An 18,249-nucleotide genomic window follows, 5' to 3' on the forward strand; every position below is an offset into this window, starting at 1 on the left:
TGTATACAGAACACATGGTTATGAAGTTGAGTAACGTTTAGACTAGATGTCGCTTTTTTACTATCCTTGGTTGAATTACGGTATTGAATGGTCGCACTTGCCCCAGATTCGCACTTACCCTGACTTACCTTATGTACCGTAAAAATGTGTCCTCCTTAGATCAAAAATCGACCTGTTTCTTCATTTCCTTAAAATCTAATAAATACTGCCAATTATCGAGGTGGACTCTTTTCTTTGGCCCACTTTGTATATAAAAACATAACAACCATCAATAAAATTAAATCTCTTAAAGGAGATAAAGGATTAAAATATATTTCTATGCTAAACAACCGTTGCTTTATATTTCTCGTCTAATCCTTTATAGTAAATAGATAATGTAGTGCCGTTTCACATACATTTTATGAAAAGTACCTACTTCCATGTTGCTCATAAGGAACATGATGGTGAGAAAGATGACTTGCTTCTTTCTTTAATTATTGGCCATGTTACAATCTTCCTATCTCGAGATGACTCGTCCGATAAATATTAATGTTCACAATTATTGAATTTAATTATTTATTATTGCCCACTACGTCGATGCAATTAATTTTTGTTCTTCGGTTAATATAAGACGTAATGGAATGTAAAAAAGGTTGCCCAGAAGCGATAGATTAACGAAAATAAAGCCAATACAATAATACATAGTTTAGAATCTGCGAATAATCTGCCCTGTGATGGATGACCGAAGTTATCGTTAACGTAAAGTTATCCTGTAGTTATGTTATAACCATCGAATTGGTGTGATGTATCATACTTAACTTAACTATTTGCGTTATTTCTTGACAGTTCTTGAGTTATTGGTCACTTTATAACGCGACGTTAAACCTCAAGTTATGAGATAACTCTGTAGTTATGCAAGGTTAGGTTCATCTTTTGACTTGTTTTTAGACAGAAATCAAGTGAATTTAGAAGCTAGTAATTTAATAATTAAGAATAGAAGGGTAATACAATTTTAAAAATTATACAAAAATCAAATCGAGCGATATAAGTTGAAATTTTATTTTAAGTACCTACTGAGCTTTCTATCCAGAGTTGCCAGATGATATTTTATAAATCCCCCACTTAGAAACTAAAATTCTTTTTAATAAATTATTAGTCAAATGAAGAGAACAGTAAAGCAAAATTCATACTACAATATCAACGAGGGCCATGGAAATAATTCATAGTTCCTATCGTCCTCGATTATATGGGAGTATAATATACAGTTCTATGTACATTCGCAAATTTAATTTACCATGACCCCTTAAAATCATCCATAATTTTCCGCCCCCAAAAAATCCCACTACAATTTCTGCTTAGAAAAATTTCAATAGACGCTTTCAAATTAACCCAAAATTTTGGGAAAATACACCAATCTGGCAACCCTGTTTCTATCTACCGTTTGAAAGCAACTTAGAAACACCCATAGAGGAATATTTATAATCAATGGAAACACCAAGGAACCTAGGAACCCAAACAGCAAACAGCTGTTTGCTGTTCGGTCATCGGCAGTAGCCGACGACGGGTATGTTCGGAACAATCTCTCGCGCTCACTCCAACTTGTACTATTTGTACATACAGTCGGAAAAATGAAAGAATACCCATGAACGAACATATAAAACACGCTGTATTTTCCTGTCACCGTGTCACAAAGAATATTGAGAATATTGTCCAGTGCAAATACATGTAACAATAATTATTACATGTATTTGCGCTGGCCAATTTTTTCTGCGACACGGTGACAGGAAAATACAGCGTGTTTTATATGTTCGTTCATGGGTATTCTTTCATTTTTCCTACTGTAAGGTTCTTTTTGTTACTTCAAAATGTGTTCCTCAAAACTTATTTCTAATATAACGTTGATGATATAATTATTTCATAACTGGGAGCGATACATCACACCAAATTTTACCTATACAGTTATGAGCACGTTATTCCCCAGGCAACCAAATAACGTTTAAAAAACGTTGAAAAAACGTCATTATTATCACCAAACGACGTCAGTTTATCACGTTTTTTCGACGTCGAAGATCACGTGAATATGTCCCACCATAAATCACGTTATTTTTATCACGTTTTAAATACGTGATATGAAAAACGTAGTTTTTACGTCGATTTTGCGTCGTTTTTTAGATTTAATTTTCATTTTATGGTTTTAGAAATACACAATAATTGAATGGGTCCACCACATGGTTTGTTTTTGAGAAGTCAAAGAAAAAGTTTTATATTGTGATAATGGTGAGTTTATACATTTTAAAGGTGAGTAATACAGTTTGTATTTTGTATTTAAAAACTGTATTACTAACCCTTAAAATGTATAAACTCACCATCATCACAATATTAAAACTCTTTCTTTGACTTCTCAAAAACAAACCATGTGGCGCTTACAACGTTATTCGGCAGGCCCATTCAATTATTCGTATGGGCATTGTTAGTATTGCAATTTTTCCATTTAAGTAAAACCAAATGGAAGGTTTGTTAAAATGCATAGAATTATAATATCCTCAATGCAACATATATAACATACATAGAATTTTCACTTTTTATATTATAAGTATTTACTGTGTCAAAAGTGAAACAACATATAAACTAATAAATCATTTATTAACAAATTAAACATTTAAGTCACAATGTAATAACAAACTTAAGTTTAAACCATTTAAGTTATATAATATATATAATTATTATAATTATACCACACACTTTAAAGGTACGATTCCGACAACGACTGCAGATGGCAGTTACAGTTGTCACCATGACAGACGTCATTATTTTGCACTAATAATTTGCATAATTATTAGCAACTGACGTTCTGCCAGACAGCAGTTGCAGTCAGATGTCGGAATAAGTCTCATACAGATAAATAGTGCAAAGTAGTAACGTCCATAACGCCGAGAACTGCAACTGATGTTTGCAGTTGCTGTCTGCAGTCGTTATCGGAATCGTACCTTTAGTCAAAAATTAATACATACAAATAAGACCCAATATATTGAATTTCAATGAAAACTATCTGCTTTATATTTATAAATTTTAAGAAGACTATTGAATGATAAAAAATAGGACAAAACTATAATAGTATGTGTTCTCACATATATTTCCATACTCTAATAATCCTCAAAATGATTTCAAATAATTATTACAAATTTTTGCATACAAAAAGATCCACAGACACCTGAAAAATATATTTTTTGATTAAGGGACTGTAATGACCAAATTAACATGATAAAAACAATTTACATGTGATATCTGATAATACACACTTAAAAGACTAATAGGGCTTTTTATCGACTGTCATTTGTTTCGAGCATCTGTCATGTGTCACATAATATTAATATATCTATGCCATATGTCTTTGGTGTGTATCATTGATATATACCAATAACGTATGACGTAGATATAATATTAATATTATGTGACACATGACAGAAGCTCGAAACAAATGACTGTGAATGAAAAGCCCTATACATAAATACTCATGATGAAGAAGTACATTATAATTAAAAATGACTAACCATTTTCATATCACTGCAACATGAAGCCTAAGCCGTCTTATATTTCAGTTCGTTTAGAGAGCGCAACAAGCACTCTGACCGAACAGCTTGAAAACTCATTAGTTTTTCACCAGAGAATGTACATAGCTGTAACATCTGTACATGCATTGCGTTCTTCTTCTTCTGTCTTGCTGTGGGCATACTCAGCTGCAAATAAGATTGCTGCAATATGGCTGCAAATTTCACTATTACTGGCCATACACATACAATGTGCATTTGCTATGCCATTGGAACTGGCTATTCACCGAAGCATCTAGCGGTTTAGCATTAGCTTGTTGGGAATGCTTCACCTAAAAAAAATATTTTATCTTTGTGGGAATGCTTCAAGTACAAAAATTTATTTTCATTCGAGTATTTGCGTTCTTTACAATGATTGAGAATATTTTAAAATCAGACATTCATATAATATAATTTTAGAACAAACGATCATGACTGTTTATTATTCTCTTTTCTATCATAGCAATTACATGTCGTCGACCTAATCTGTAAACTGTGTAACTCCATTTATCCAAATTTTAGAGAGGCACAAAAAATTATTTCTCTAAATATGACTAATGCGAATACTATGTATCTCCCATTTTAAAAGATAGAATGCTAAAATGGAATATTTTATAGATAGGTACTAACATTTGTACCTATATTGTTTAATGAGTGTATTAATATTATTTACCACCAACTCTTTCTTGAAAATATCACTTTCTAAACAGTGAGGTCAATCGTGTGGTATGACAAAATGGGGAGATACATATTTTTCGTACTAAATTTGCTGCAAGGGAGATACAGTGTATACGAAGATGTCACTATTTACGCTTCTGGTAAAAATATGCATGTGCATCCTTTTTTAAACGAGTAGGGATTTTTTCAAATAAATGGCAGTAATAACTCATTTTCAGAGAAATATGGAGTTACACAGTTTACAAATTAGGACAATATGTCTGGTTTCATACAGATATATAAACGTAAATAAATCTAATATTGAAAACCCATTTATCCGAAAGACACTAATACTGTTATCCATATATTTCTTAATGGTGAATAAATAAAATAAAGACTTACCTTTCCAACAATAATATAGAAATCATCAAAACATCAATGTTTCAAAACAAATCCAGTTGTGAAGGCTTTTATGTGCCTGAAGGCTTTTGTATGCTTTCATCTGCTGCTTAAAGCAGTAACTGTGAGACTCTACCAGTCTATCTATAATAGCATTATAACAGTAATTGATGGAATGCACTGTAAAATCCAATTCTGATGACTGAATTGTATGTATATGGATCTAAATCTCCAATTATTTTCAGCTTCAATGAATATCTAAAACAAGAGAAGAAATAATGTTATTGCTTGCAAAATTCATCATTATTGATAAATATCAGGGAAAAATGAATAGTAAATAAAAAATTGTTTCGCCTACCTTTCTAAAACATCTGCGGAGTTTCCATTAATAATTTCCTTAAATAATCACTTTGCATTGTGGTAAATTTATAAAATTTACAAATGACAAACAGAAGTATTAAAAAATACACACAAAACAGCCAACAAAATCCAAATGAATCCAAAAAAGGCAAAATACTAGGACAAACAAACAATGAAATGAAACGACAACAATGATACAAACATAACCCTAGTTTTGTAACTTTTAAGCTCCAAGCTCCTCCCAATTTTGTGACGTCAGATTTAGGCTGGCTGAAATGAAAACGTCTTTTAAACGTATTTTAACGTCATTAATCTTACGTATTTAAAATCACCTACAAAAGACGTCGATATGACGTAGTGTTCAACTACGTGTATATATTCCACCAAATACTGACGTTTCCTCGACGTTGTTGACGTCACTTGGTTGCCTGGGTCCTGAGAGTTATCTTAACTTTAACTCAAACGTTAAACTTAACTTCGGTCATCCATCACACGACTGAATATCTAAAATCTTTTGAATGTAGGTATACTCAATTTATGCTGCAAAAGCAAAGCGAGTATTTTGCAATACGACAAGCAAAAATTAAATAAAATGCACATGCACAGAAAGAACACCTCACGGACCGAGGACCGGGAATTTCAAATAACATCTTGGTTTTGCTGCCAGTGCCAGGCCCGGGGTTACCAGGTCTACTGATTTTTCAGCAGAACTACTGATTTGAACTCCAATCTACTGATCTACTGATCTACTGATCACTGTATAAAACCTACTGATGTGAACTCAAATTTACCGAGCTACTGAACACTTCTACTAACAAATCTAAAAAAATTCAAAACCCAACATCCAACAACGTGTTAATCTTCTTTGGTTTCACTTTACTTAAATTTCTAAAAATAGTCGGTATATGGGATGTTTCTAGAATTTGTCATGGTAATAATGATGTCAAGTGGCTACTGTGGCTAGCCTTAAGATAACAAAGGGACTCTTGCGTTGAGAGAGAAATGTGTCATGCGTTTCCAATTTAGGACTACTGATACAACCAAACCATCGGGTATTGCGACGCCTCGATATAATTTATGAGGTGAGTTATGAATATCTGATGAATAGGTACGTACTTTATTTTTTGGTAAAAGAAATGGGTAATTTTTGTCTTTAGTAGGTACTTTGTACTTATTCTGTTTCCAATTTTCAATAAGTTCAGAGCGTGCAGAAAAACTATTTATTTAGCAAATAAATATTTTTTGATGTTTTCTGGCAATAGTAAAATGTAATTTGAATTAAGTAAATTACATACCTACATTCTCCTTTTTGTGTCAATTAATTTAATTCAATAATTTTTTTGTACCCTGTATAAATAATTATCTTAATGTTTGAAGCAATCAATGTTTATTAGCAATAAATGTTACAAATTATTTTATTCTAACTTTTACGCGCTCACTATAATATAAAAGACCAAATAAATAAATATAGTACGTAAATGTCTGTGAAGGCTTTAAAAATACGAGATTACTTGGCCGCGTCCGTAATATAAAGGTGACCGTAGATACCTGAATAGAATATATTGGAAGCATTTGAGATGTGGACGTATCGAAGAATGCTGAGAATCTCCTGGACAGACAGAATAACCAATGAGGAAGTACTAAGGAGAATACAGAACAGCAGGGAGATACTGGATTCCATCAAAATAAGAAAACTTCAATACTTGGGTCACATAACACGTAGTGACAGATATGAACTCCTAAAATTAATTATGCAGGGAAAGATTCAAGGAAGGCGCAGCATAGGTAGGAGAAAAATGTACTGGCTGAGAAATCTCAGAGAATGGTTTGGATGCAGCTCAACTGAACACTATCGGGCTGTAGTGTCGAAAGTGAGAATAGCAATGATGATTGCCAACCTTCGTCGCGGAGATGGCACTTAAAGAAGAAGTAGATACCAGTTCATAAATAAGCGAATCTACATAATATAATTAGTTTGGAGAATTTTAAACTGGCCGTTATTTAAAAACTGTCCGTTAATAGAAGTGGCCGATTTTAAGAGGTGGCCGTTAACACAGGTTTTACTGTATTATAACTGGCTTAAAAAATCTACTGATGGCTACTGATTTTTTGAAAGCAAAACTACTGAAGACATCAAAACTGACCTGGCAACCCTGGCCAGGTCAGATGTGCGAGTGCGATGAACAGATGAACAAGATGCGTACTTCGTTGCAAGCTGTATGTTTATGTTTGTCTTGCTCTAACTTATTCAATTTCTGTATACTGTTATTCTTGTCGCGCAAGACGATACTTTAACGTTTTGAAAATAACATGCTGGATAACGTGCACGTTAAAAACATGATACATCATATCTATTTTTTGGCAACACGTTATACAGGCTGTTATAATCAAACGTTATGTTAACATAACGTGTACACGTTATTTATAACGGGTTTGTTATATCACAGGGCTGAATATCTGTAATGTAAACATGTGTAGCGAAAGTGCTCCTGTCTGGAGATAATCTACAATCACTGAGGTATAATCTATCAATCTACAATGAGGTGTTATACGATCTTTAATTTATCACTAATTTATTAAAAATTTTATTAGTTGTGACAATGAATATATTGGCCAAACTACTAGACTAGTAAGAGATCGTTTTACATGTTATAAAAGTGATAGTAGATTATATCCGAACAGGTGCTCTTTAGCTACACATGTTGTGAATGAGTGCTATAATATAGACTTTGAGTCTGTAAAAATTTTAGCTAATAAAAAGAACTATCACAAAAAGAATTTTCTTGAAATGGCATTTATTTATTAGAATAAACAGACAATAGTTAATAAAAAAACATTAGTTAATCAATAGAAATCTATTTATTCCTTCTTGACACTGACAATAATTTGAATGTCAATAATGATGTTAGTCTACTTCACAACAATCTATCCCTTTTGTGACAAAATATTGACAACGTATTGACATAATTGTCACGAAAACCTTTCTGTGTGCATACATTTTATGTGGTTTTTAGAATATTTATTTATATTGAAATATTTATATTTTTTGTATTTTTTATATTTTTTTATTTAATAACATTCACTTCAATGCTCTTTTTGTAAATGCTGCTTATAGTTCGTATAATGTAACTAATTTCACTAATGTGCCTTAATATTATTTTAATGTCCCTGATGATGTTTAGCGACTGCTAAGAAATATCGGATCTGTAGAAAGGGTACACCGAGTTTTCTGTTTGAGCTATCTACCCAATAAATTTAGTGATTTGATAATTAACTAATCGGCTGTGTACCTAGTTTTTATAAATTACACTGATATCCGTAATCAATATGGTTAAGTATTCCTCCTCCTTCTAAGTGCCTTCTCTATTGAGGTTGGCGATTAATATGGCAAATTTCTGTCTGTTCTGGGCTTGATGGATTAAGTCATTCCCTGCTGTGTGGGTCCAATCTCTGATGTTTCGGAGCCAGGACTTTTTCTTTCTCCTATACCCCTTTTATCTTCGATTTTGCCTTCTAATATTATCTTGTAGCAGATGGATTTCTACTACAATATTTTATAAAAAATATCCATTAATTTTAATCCTATCCCAAGAAAAATATCAATTTTTCTAATTTATTTTGTCAGTTTAAATATCTTTAAAATTTCCTAAGCCGCTCCTGTTCGAAATATTTCAGAATATTTTCGCAACAAAGTAAAATCATAGGAAAGTTCCTATTTATTTGAGTAGCATTTACCAACTACGTAGATAGTTATTGTGAAATCATTCATTATTCGAGAATGAATCCTCTAAAAGGTTTGGTGTTTTTCCTTTAAGTTTTGAGCGATAAAAATCCCATGTTATTATTGGTCTGCATTTTGAAAGATCCTTGAGTTGTAGTTGACGATTGGTCAATAGTTTTGGCCGAACGATCGAGAAGAAATGCATCGTTTGGACGCGAGAGAGACGTGACGATGTAAAGTTAGTTCTAAAAGTACATCAGCTCTGTAAGCATCTTTTTGTTAGAACTCAAAAAGTCGCACTTTGCCGGCCAAAATGGTTTTCTTCTTATAGTAAAAGAACTAATGGATTTCTAACATGTCAAGGAATATAATGACAATAGTTTCACGGCATTTTAATGGATATATTATTGTGAAACAGTTCTATTGTTATGCAGTTTGATTTGCCGGTAAAAGAAGTGCGTGGTTTCCTGGTTCCTGTCCTTTATGTAGCTGTTGCTATTTTTATGATGTTTTGATTTGTTCATGTTCCAGTAAGAAATGCCCAGATGATATTATTTGGTATCGATTTTATCCAGTTTTGTAATGATTTGAATATCTTCCCCTCCCAGCCCCGTCTGAATGGAAAATTTTGAAGTTCCAAGTGTTGTGACATGGATTTTTGTTTTAACAAGGTATGATAATGTTTATTTTAAATAATTCACAAGTGGATATTATTGGTAAAGGTTTTACATAATTAAAAATGTTTGTTTTCAACATGGAAAATATATTATGTAAAGTAAATATTAGATGGCAGTGACATTTGACAGCCATGTCAAATTTTTGTTTTGGTACACTGCTAAAAATAAGGTTAAAAATTGTAAAATCATGTATTTTGTTATTATTATTCATTTCTGGTTTGAGAATGTGTCTATTCTCATTAAAAATAAAAAGGTATTAAGGTTTAAATAAACATTATAAAATGTACACATCTTTATTTCTGTAACCTCTTTATTTAAGAAAATTATTAACAGATATCTAATACAAGTGAATAAGTTTTAGAACAGAAGAAAATATAATGGCATAGAAGCCAAATGATGATAATTTGTAGCCCACTATAACCCCAATGAGGAATCTACGATGAATGTCCCCCAGTTGCTTTCCAGTAAGTACTCGATATGAGAATTTGAGGATTTTTCAAACGGCGTCCCAATTTGTTTAAATAGTAGGAAAGTCCTCAAGTCTGTGTAAGTATCCTTTGCTTATTTGGTTATGTAGTTTAGTCTTCTTTAAACCCTCCTACCCCTCCCAACGAATCTACGACCTGCCACCGCACAAAAAATGAGCTACCGTTCGCATGAAGGTTTGCGTGTCTGTTCCTTCTGCTAGCCCCATTTCGACTCCCCAGTATCTCTATAGATAGTCTTTCCTTGATCCCATTAGAGCAGACAGGTAAAACGCTTCAAATAGCGCCCTGTACGTGGGGCTCGATCCATTTTTAGCCCCCCTGATCCCATTAGCATGTGCCCACTACCATATCCCTTTAGCCTCCTTTCGGTCTCATTTGTACTACAACTGTTAGGCAATGCCCGTCCCCTTGGGCAGCCGATCTCAGTTTGTGGTGCAGGTGTTTATGACAACATGGAAGCTCGACTCTTGTCATTTTTTGTATGCCCATTGTTACAAGTCTAGCTTGTAGACATGTTCAACTAGTAGTTAGCCTATCTACTAGTCCCCAATGTCTTTAGCCACCCCCCACTTAGTGTTACATTTGTAACGTACACCCTGAAGTTTGACCCGAGTAAATATCGCCCAAGTCTTCCCATGTAGTTTAGCCCAGATTCCTCTTGTCTTGCCCCCAGAAACTGTTTCATGTCTGTTAGTGCCCCCGAAACTGTTTCAGTCTGTTAGTCCCCATGAAAGAGCCCATTTTTGTAGTTTTTGTTGCAGAATGTTAATAATTTTTCCAAAGAGGTGTAAGTATGTACACATTTTGTTGTGATGTTGATTTGGTCATGCTGTTGATTGTATAGGCATGTACCATTTCATACATCATAGTGTATTTAACTTGTAACCCCATATGTATACTGGTATTGTATTGTATTGTATGTATCGTAGAACAGAATTGTATGTTATTGTAGCGTACTAACTGTATTGTATTGATATTGTACCCATGATGAAAGCATTGATTTGAATTTTTTTGAAAATATTGATGAAATATATAGACAAACAGTTGAATAAAAAAGTAACGTAAAATTTTTTTGAAAATTTTGATTAAAAGTAACGTTAAATATTTTGAATATTGAATCCAATTATGAAGTATAACAGTATGTTGTATTTTTTGCATGTATTCCTATAGATCAACAGTTTTTTTACAGAATAATCGTTTTTTGTGATTTATTGATTTGGTCATTTGATTAGATGTGTGATGTTGTTGGTATGGTCCGTGTATGAGCTTAGCCCCGTATAGTCTGTGTGAGAGTAGTCCCTTGTTTTTCCAGCGAAGCCTATCTCTGTTGGTGTATGTCATGCCACAGGTTAGTTGGAGAAGTCATCCCATTGAGAAGTCATCCCCTTGAGAAGTGGCCCCGTGAAGAAGTGAAGAGGGAAACCGTGGAGAGGCCCCCCACTTCTGTGTTTTTTTCAAGCAGCCAGGAGAAAAGCTGTCACTTTTAGATTTGAAGATAGCGTTCTCTGTCGACACTGTTTGAGAATAACTGTCTTGAAGTGTAGAAGTTAGCCCCTGAAAAAGCCCCCCCCTTGTCTGTGTTGCCCCTTGTTTTTTTTTTTTTTTGACTAATCTATCTTTGTAGGTGTCAAAAGGATGCCAGAGGTTAGTTAAAAAGAGCCCGTGAAGTAGTAGTTGAAGTTTCCCCCCAGTGAAGTAGTTGAAGTCCCCCCGTGAATGAAGTATGTCTTTTTGTATCTGACATGTCACAAGTGTAATACTCGTGATGAAGGAAGTGTTGTTCAGCTATCTGTGAACACTTTCATTAGTAGTCGGAGCAAGAAATGTCTTATCCCGTGTGAGCTCATATAGGAACCAAATTTCAATATTGTTTGTGTTTGTAAGCCCCTGAGTATATCTAGAAGTCAAAAAGTATGTTGTTGTCTGTTTGTTTGTCTATCCCTGTTTTGTCTGGAAGTTTTAGAGCCCATTGTCTGTTGTCCCGTGTTGTCTATTAGCCTGTGTTGTCTATTAGCCCGTGTTGTCTATTAGCCCGTGTTGTCTATTAGCCCGTGTTGTCTGTTAGCCCGTGTCCGTGCTGGAGTTTGATTTTTTTGGCGAATAGTTAGTTGACCTCTCTTCTCTTTGTTGATTGAAAGTAGGCCAAGAGCAGAAGCTGTGACAAGGCTGGTGAGGTTAGGATCTGGCCGCGTTGAGTACAGGTGAAGCTTGCTTTCGGTCGATAAATGGAAGCGGTTGTTCGTCAGAACTGTCATACTTTCCAATGTCCCTTTGGTCTTCCCCTTGCGTGTTGCTTTCACCCCCTGTTTTGAAAAAGTAGCCCCCCGTTTTGAAAAATAAAGTCCACCCCCAGTCTTGAGAAATGAAATGCCCCCAGTTTTGAAAAGTAAGTCTATCCCCAGTTTTGAAAAGTAAAGCCCAACCCCCCTGTCTTGAAAAATGAAGTCTATCCCCTGTTTCGAAAAGTGAAGTGTAGCCCTGTTTTGAAAATGAAGTCTTTCCCCAGCTTGTGATTTGAAAATGAGAGAGTTGTCTAGTGAACGTTCATGAAAGGTTCTTATGTCCTGGATTGGACTGTTGATTGAAAACGTAATGATGTAGTGTTCTCTATATCATATGTTGCGTTCATTTCCCTTAGTCTTGTTTAAAAAGTTTGATATCCTGTTTGAACCCAGTATACTAGTATTTTTGGTCTTTTTATGTTGTCACACGCGTCCACCCCCCTTTGTTGGTTTTGTTTGAATGAGTTGTTGAGATAAGTTATTTGTGACATTTTATCTCAACGAGGTATTTAGACTGGATTGTCTAAATCCTCCTTTTGCAGAACCGTTGCCGATAAAAGTCCCGTGAAACTCGCTAGGTGTTTAGAGTTTAAGCAGATGCCTATCTGCTGAGCCAAGAGCTCAGAAAGATTTTTTAGTTTTTGAAAACCAATCCTGGTTAGGCAACGAGGTGATGAGGCTGTGTCTGCCCTGCTATATGGTATATATTATATGGTATATATAGTATATATGTCACTTGTGTTACTGCAGTGGATGTCGGCGAGGTCCACACAGGGCACAAGATTATTTCTTTCCCAAGGCACAGAAACTCTTGTCACCTACAGTTCTTTGTAGAGTCAAGAAACATTTAAGTCTACTCGACTTTAAAGAGTCTGGCGATTGATGGCACGCTAGCCCACTCCCTAACAATGATGTTTTGTTTTTGTTTAATCCCCATTAGCCATTATTTAAATATTTTGGTATTGTTGTCCTGTCACACCCAAGAAGTCAATGTTTATTTTTGTAGTTATCGAAAACTGAATTGGTAATCCAGTTTCCTCTCTTCCGAGGAGGCTATTGTAGCAGATGGATTTCTACTACAATATTTTATAAAAAATATCCATTAATTTTAATCCTATCCCAAGAAAAATATCAATTTTTCTAATTTATTTTGTCAGTTTAAATATCTTTAAAATTTCCTAAGCCGCTCCTGTTCGAAATATTTCAGAATATTTTCGCAACAAAGTAAAATCATAGGAAAGTTCCTATTTATTTGAGTAGCATTTACCAACTACGTAGATAGTTATTGTGAAATCATTCATTATTCGAGAATGAATCCTCTAAAAGGTTTGGTGTTTTTCCTTTAAGTTTTGAGCGATAAAAATCCCATGTTATTATTGGTCTGCATTTTGAAAGATCCTTGAGTTGTAGTTGACGATTGGTCAATAGTTTTGGCCGAACGATCGAGAAGAAATGCATCGTTTGGACGCGAGAGAGACGTGACGATGTAAAGTTAGTTCTAAAAGTACATCAGCTCTGTAAGCATCTTTTTGTTAGAACTCAAAAAGTCGCACTATGCCGGCCAAAATGGTTTTCTTCTTATAGTAAAAGAACTAATGGATTTCTAACATGTCAAGGAATATAATGACAATAGTTTCACGGCATTTTAATGGATATATTATTGTGAAACAGTTCTATTGTTATGCAGTTTGATTTGCCGGTAAAAGAAGTGCGTGGTTTCCTGGTTCCTGTCCTTTATGTAGCTGTTGCTATTTTTATGATGTTTTGATTTGTTCATGTTCCAGTAAGAAATGCCCAGATGATATTATTTGGTATCGATTTTATCCAGTTTTGTAATGATTTGAATATCTTCCCCTCCCAGCCCCGTCTGAATGGAAAATTTTGAAGTTCCAAGTGTTGTGACATGGATTTTTGTTTTAACAAGGTATGATAATGTTTATTTTAAATAATTCACAAGTGGATATTATTGGTAAAGGTTTTACATAATTAAAAATGTTTGTTTTCAACATGGAAAATATATTATGTAAAGTAAATATTAGATGGCAGTGACATTTGACAGCCATGTCAAATTTTTGTTTTGGTACACTGCTAAAAATAAGGTTAAAAATTGTAAAATCATGTATTTTGTTATTATTATTCATTTCTGGTTTGAGAATGTGTCTATTCTCATTAAAAATAAAAAGGTATTAAGGTTTAAATAAACATTATAAAATGTACACATCTTTATTTCTGTAACCTCTTTATTTAAGAAAATTATTAACAGATATCTAATACAAGTGAATAAGTTTTAGAACAGAAGAAAATATAATGGCATAGAAGCCAAATGATGATAATTTGTAGCCCACTATAACCCCAATGAGGAATCTACGATGAATGTCCCCCAGTTGCTTTCCAGTAAGTACTCGATATGAGAATTTGAGGATTTTTCAAACGGCGTCCCAATTTGTTTAAATAGTAGGAAAGTCCTCAAGTCTGTGTAAGTATCCTTTGCTTATTTGGTTATGTAGTTTAGTCTTCTTTAAACCCTCCTACCCCTCCCAACGAATCTACGACCTGCCACCGCACAAAAAATGAGCTACCGTTCGCATGAAGGTTTGCGTGTCTGTTCCTTCTGCTAGCCCCATTTCGACTCCCCAGTATCTCTATAGATAGTCTTTCCTTGATCCCATTAGAGCAGACAGGTAAAACGCTTCAATCTGAAGCTGCTCAAATTCCCTATGGCGCATTATGTGTCCTAGATATGACTTCTTTCTAATTTTGATCGTATTGACCAGATGAGGACGTGTGTTCATTATTTCCAGTACTTCTTCATTTGTAGTTTTGCTGGTCCAGCTTATTCTTAGCATTCGGCGGTATATCCACATTTCGAATGAATTCAGTTTGTTGACGTCATACTGTTTTAATGTCCAGGTCTCACAGCCATATAGTAATAGAGACCACACATAACACTTTAGTGTTCTCAATCTTATTGTGACTGATAGTTTGGGGTTACAGAGCATTTTACGCATGTTCATGAAGCCAGATCTTGCTATTTCAATGCGTCTTCTAATTTCTTTTGAGTGGTCTAGCTGACTGTTTAACTCTGCCCAGGTATGTGAAGCTCTTGGAACTCTGAAGGGTGATACCAATGATTTGTATGTTGGGTGTAATTTGTTCATGGGTTTCTTGTGGAATACCATGATTTTGCTTTTGGAAAGATTAATATCCAAGCCCAGTCTGTGACTTTCTTCTGATAGTATGTTCATCAATATTTATAGTTGGTCTTCTGTTTCCCCTAATACTACGGTGTCATCGGCATATCTTACATTTTTAATGATAATTCCATTGACTCTGGCACCTTCAGGGCGATATTCACGAGAAGCTCTAATCAAATGTTCGGCATAGACGTTAAATAGTAGAGGGGACAGAATGCACCCTTGACGCACTCCTCGTTCTATGTTCACATAATTGGTATTTCCGTTGTCTGTTCGAACACATCCTGTGTGGTTCCAGTATGTATTGCTTATTATAGCTATGCCGTGTCCGTCCAGACCTACTTCTTTTAGCACCTCAATCAATTTTTCGTGTCTAATGCGGTCGAATGCCTTTCTATAATCGACCAAGCACATATACAGCTGTTTTTGAACCTCAAGATACCTTTCTGCCATTAGTGTAAATCCCATAATTGCTTCTCTGGTGCCTGTACCCTTTCTAAAACCATATTGAGAACGACTCAGGTATTCTTCACACTTATTGTGACTGCGATTATAAATTACTCGCATAAAAATTTTAGCGGCATGACTCATTAGGGATACAGTTCGATGGTCTTCACATTTCCTTGCTTTTTGTTTTTTTTTTTAGGAAGAGCTACATAATATGTGGATGTTAGCCAGTCATGTGGTAGAGTGCCAGGTTCATATATAATGTTAAAGAGGTAGGTTAATTTCCTGACAGCATCGTCACTTAGGTGTTTAAAATGTTCGGCTGTTGTTAGATCTTCGCCGGGTGCCTTATTGTTCTTTGCGTCTTTTATTGCCCGCATAACTTCTTCGGTTAGAATATTTAGTTTTCTATCTGTATCTATTTGTGGAACTCTTCTGTTCTCTGATCACCACACAAATGTTTAAGATATTGTTCCCATATTTCTTTCTGTTTTTCAGGGTCTAATTCCATTTGGTTTTTCTTGTTTGTTACAATAGATAAATGTTTGAGTTTCCATATTCCAGCGACTTCTTTAACCTTTTTGTGTAATTCTCTATCTTTATGCTTCCTTTGCACTTCTACCTCTTTACATTTTTCTTTCATCCACTCTTCCTTAGCTACATTTACCTTTCTCTCAATTTCCCTGTTGAGTTCTTTGCATCTTGTTAGGTGTTTGTTTTTTATCATCCATCTCTTCTCCATAATTTGTAATATTTCGTTTGTCATCCTTGGTTTTCTTTGTTTACGGTGTTCTTTCTGTATATTTTGGTTTGCTGCCTCCAGGACAGTATTTTTAATTTTCCCCACATGTCATTAATGTTTTCTTTTATTATCTTCTCTTTAGTGGGAGCTAATGTCTTAGACTCTAATTGCGTGTCTACCATGTCCTTATACATATGTTTTTGTCCTTGGTCAGCAGTACTCCAAGCTATTCTCTGACTGGGTTTAGCCTTGTCTACTCTTTTAAGTTTTATTCTGACAGTTGCGACTACAGGGGTGTGGTCTGAATTTATGTCACAGCTTGGGTACGTGATACAGCTTGGGTACGTTGTTAAGTATTAATAAAGCAGCAATTTTTGAGCCAAAAATAATATTTTATTCTTAGCCACTCTTGTATTCTTAATATCCTAGGAATTGGAATACTGATATATACACGATCTCATACATTTTACACAAAATTTATTGGACATCAGAATACTTTAAATCGAGCAAAACACTCAGCACAAGGAACTGCAAAATCACCAACAAAAGAAGAAAATTTATTTACAATCTGCACTGACCACACTACACTAGTGGCCACGTCATCGATCATTCTGAGTAAAAAGTAGTCCAATCGGAGTAGCCGAAATCATCTTTGAATATCCATAAACCTCCGGCAATCGGTCGCAAATAAAATAAAACCCGGAATATTTGTATTTCAAAGACAGTTGATAAAATAGGCCAGGACTTGTAAACTATCATTATGTGTCTGCATAAGCAAGATATTTGAAAATTCCGGTTTAAATAAATTAAGGCAAGGAAAGTTTACAACTATAGCACAATCATTATCGTACCGGCCCCTTAAAAATTATGGTCTTCTTCTTCGGACTTTGCTTATTATGAGTTCGCCGTTTTGTCCTACACAGCACACTCTCATAGTATTTCCTACGTAAGTTTTTCATCTCATAGCAGGTCATCTCATAGTCATAAAAAATTTATACCCTCACACCTGACTTTTTCAGGATGGTTTGATAAAAATACTTACAATTTACTGGTAATGTGATCCGTTATCATCCCATAGAACAAATAATTCGATTTTAAGAGAGCTAAAAGTTAGCCAACGACTCTCCAGTAAAGTCCATCTCCAACAATTAAAATACTTTGGACATGTTATGAGAGCAAACACAGAAAACATGGAAAGACTCATTATACAACGAAAGGTGGAAGGCCGAAGATCACGAGGAAGATCCCCAACAAGATGGATCGATCAGATTACAGGAATATGCAAAAGACCTATGCATGAGTTAAAAGAAATGACCAGAGACAGAGATCTTTGGAGACGGACAATACACGACATGACGTCGACCACTACAATCCCTCCGGGGGGACAGGATTGAAGAGAGAGAGATCATCCCTGTAGTAGTCCTTTTGTTGTTTTGAAATTGGTAACTAGCTTGTTTCCGATTTTTATAGATACTACTTTTCCCCTGTATAGGTTCTTTATTGCTTGTGTTAGATTATTTGTTATCCCTATTTTTGACATTGCTTTGTATAGTTGTTTCCTTGGCACGGTGTCTTATGCCTTCCTAACTAAGGTCTACAAACGCCATGTGTACATCTCTGTTCTTAGCTCTTTTCTTCTCGATTGTCTATTGTATTGTTTAGATATGGTCTAGAAATGATTTCCCTGCTGTGGATCTTACTTGCTCTTCAACGATT

The 18,249-nt window shown here is 34.7% G+C and overlaps 2 long non-coding RNA genes across 2 annotated transcripts; both read right to left on the minus strand.

Annotated features, from left to right (window-relative positions):
* Positions 1-2,603: 2,603 nt before the first annotated feature.
* On the minus strand, positions 2,604-3,672 carry LOC126887964 (uncharacterized). Its single transcript, XR_007699318.1, has 2 exons — positions 3,531-3,672; positions 2,604-3,190 (listed from the first exon to the last, which is right to left on the minus strand). It is a non-coding gene; the product is annotated as an uncharacterized LOC126887964 (long non-coding RNA).
* Positions 3,673-3,686: 14 nt separating this feature from the next.
* Positions 3,687-5,167, minus strand: LOC126887963 (uncharacterized). The gene is made up of 3 exons (XR_007699317.1): positions 4,981-5,167; positions 4,626-4,880; positions 3,687-3,859 (listed from the first exon to the last, which is right to left on the minus strand). It is a non-coding gene; the product is annotated as an uncharacterized LOC126887963 (long non-coding RNA).
* Between the last annotated feature and the right edge of the window lie 13,082 nt (positions 5,168-18,249).

The sequence above is a fragment of the Diabrotica virgifera genome, chromosome 7, assembly GCF_917563875.1.
Source record: "Diabrotica virgifera virgifera chromosome 7, PGI_DIABVI_V3a".
NCBI lineage: Eukaryota > Metazoa > Arthropoda > Insecta > Coleoptera > Chrysomelidae > Diabrotica > Diabrotica virgifera.